Source organism: Leucoraja erinacea, chromosome 4 (assembly GCF_028641065.1).
Source record: "Leucoraja erinacea ecotype New England chromosome 4, Leri_hhj_1, whole genome shotgun sequence".
NCBI lineage: Eukaryota > Metazoa > Chordata > Chondrichthyes > Rajiformes > Rajidae > Leucoraja > Leucoraja erinaceus.
In genome coordinates this window covers 22,955,457-22,958,166 of record NC_073380.1, presented here as the reverse complement: position 1 = coordinate 22,958,166, position 2,710 = coordinate 22,955,457, and the positions used below count along the sequence as shown (strand labels likewise).

The window sequence follows — 2,710 nt, the reverse complement described above, 5'->3', positions numbered from 1 at the left end:
TTTTCCACCATTCCCATCAGTTATAATATAACTGAAATTTTACTGACCAGATTACTGGAGCAACGCTGAATACTGTTCATCTACTGTAATGACCTTGGCAGCTTCAGCTGGTAAAAGCATAAGGTCTGTCTCAAGACCTACATGGCATTTGAGATTACCACTCTGCACAGCTGAATTACAGCCACTATATTGTCCAATTATACTTAATGAATTGAAGGCTGTTTTATCACAACAGGATTGTTCCAGGCTCCTATTAATTCCAATCTCTTACCTCAGGGCGGAGTCACAGGCTAATTAATAGTTAAGAGTAATCCCAATAATGAATAAATCTAATTGGTGTAACCTTCATTTTCTTGAACATAGTTTGAGGCTGAACAGTTGTTTTTAACCACATACAGCATTAGAATATCCTCCAGACCTAACACATGTGTTTGAGCTCTGAGCAGTCCAAGCATTAGTTTTAGTAAAGTGTAAATAACCTGGGAACTGAAGGTAACCCATTTTGCAATGTTTATTATTGCCTTATCCAGATAATTTTCAAAATGTCTCCGATGATCTCTGTAAATGGGAGCATCTTAAGGAAATCAGATGCGAGGTAAACGACATTCTGCATCTTTTCCACAATGGACAGGTCACGCCTGTGAATTCCGTACCTGCTCGAGCTACAATTCTGGCCCGTTTTCCGAGCTAGGCCCGAAAGCCATTCCTGACCATAATACTGAGCCTGCCTTGTAGGACAACTCTGGACATAATTCTGAGCTTGCCTGTAAAGACAAATTTGGCCCAATTTCTGTGCTTGGAACCTTGTTATTGTGAAGCTTTACATGGTTAGATGCCAACTATTTGTGTGTTGTAAAGCCACTAGGACCCCTTCCATCCTTATCAAGGGAAATGCTATTTTCATACAAGACATAAACTAAACAAATGTTATCATTATTATTGGTACAAACAAGTGTAAATATTACCACTTGTAGCTGGTCCCATATTTTCCCTGAGCCCGACTTGGGTCTCGGATTTAAAGACCTCTGTCCAACTTTCATACTGCTACCAACTTCAGTGAACTGCTTACTGTCAACGAAGGCATGGGGTGTGTTGTTGCCGCAATGATGGAGCTTTGCTCGTTATTGGCACCTCTTTTTTATTGATTTGCTTTGCTTCCTTATCCAGTTTTACCTGTCGAATAGGTCTTACCTCAAGAGAAGGTTCAGCGGCTTGTTTTAATGTCACCCCTGAGCGTTGTTTATCCCGGTATTTATTAGCATGAGGGGAACTCTAGCCCCTTCCGGGTATTCTCCACCTTTGTTTGCGAGGACTCCCTTCCATACGCATTTAATCCAGTACATTCCACAGACATATTTTTAGAATTTTGAAGTTGGTTACACTCACGACTCGTATTCTCTTTTACAGAGAGAGGATTTTTGGACAGCCATGAGCAGGTGCTGGAACCAGAGTCTCCTGAGGACACCTTCGAATATAAAGCTCCTTTTGCTGGAGCATATTATGCTGGAGCTGTGCTCAAACAGCTTTCTTGGATTTATGCCTTGAGGTATGCTTTCCAATACCTCCAACCTCAGGATATAAAGCTCCTTTTACTGGAGCATATCATGCTGGAGCTGCACTCAAACAGCCTTGCTTGGATTTATGCCTTGGGGTATGCTTTCCAATACCTCCAACCTCAGGGTCAGAACAAAACTGCCCTGGTATGCTCAACCTCCTCCTTGAGAGAGACATTATGCAGCCCGTCTACAGGTGCTGCTGCCATGAGATCGCAAGAGGACCCGTGGATATAAAGTTGATCTTTCTCGAGCTGATCTTTCTCTATACAGCCCTTGCCTGAAGCTGCTGCCACGGCCCATGGGGTGACCTCTTGGTTATAAGCTCCTCCTGGAGCCTGTCGTGTTGGAGCATCCCTTCTGACAGGTGCTCCGTCGGCTACCGCTAGGACTTACCCCTCCCCGGGAACCATAGCGGTCTGGAAGCCACTGACCGCCTTGTCAGCGGTTGGAGTAGCGCACCCGACATCTGCCGGCTCCCGCGTTTGCGGTCTGGACTATGTCTTCCGCGGCTTGATCGGGCTGTGCTACTATATCCAGCAGGAAACCTCTGTACGAGGAAGTTCCTGCAGGAAAAACACAACCTGGTAAGTATTGAAACTTACCTGGAGGTTTTTTACTCACCGCTGGCAGGAATGAGTTGCCTGCCAGACCGGTGCCTCGCCAGTGCGGATGACGTAATGATACGCATGCGGACTGGCGGGGCTTCTTCACGGAATCACTCACGTGACACCGAAGTAAAATTACAAATTTAGCATTAATACAAAATTAGAAGGTACATGAAGTGCAAAGTGCATCTGAGAAAGAAGTAGACTATTGATAGCTGCTAAGACATTATTGCCTATAAATGTATACCTGGCGCAATAAAGTAGAGGCAACACATTACATTTGGCATCTACATTTCTGACTGAAATTCTGCATCAACACATAGATTCACAAATTGTCTGCAGCGTTCTGGTAGTGCAGCATAGCATTAACCGCAAATCAGAAAATATTACGACCATAAAGCCCTTACCACACTAAATCTGCGGTTGATGCATGGTGAAACCCAATGTCATTGAAAGTAGGCATGCAGGTGCAGCAGGCAGTGAAGAAAGCAAATTTTATGTTAGCATTCATAGCAAAAGGATTTGAGTATAGGAGTAGGGAGGTTCTAC

The 2,710-nt window shown here is 44.2% G+C and overlaps 1 pseudogene; it reads right to left on the bottom strand.

Moving 5' to 3' along the window:
• Positions 1 to 798: 798 nt before the first annotated feature.
• Positions 799 to 911, bottom strand: LOC129696784 (U6atac minor spliceosomal RNA; annotated as a pseudogene).
• Positions 912 to 2,710: the final 1,799 nt, after the last annotated feature.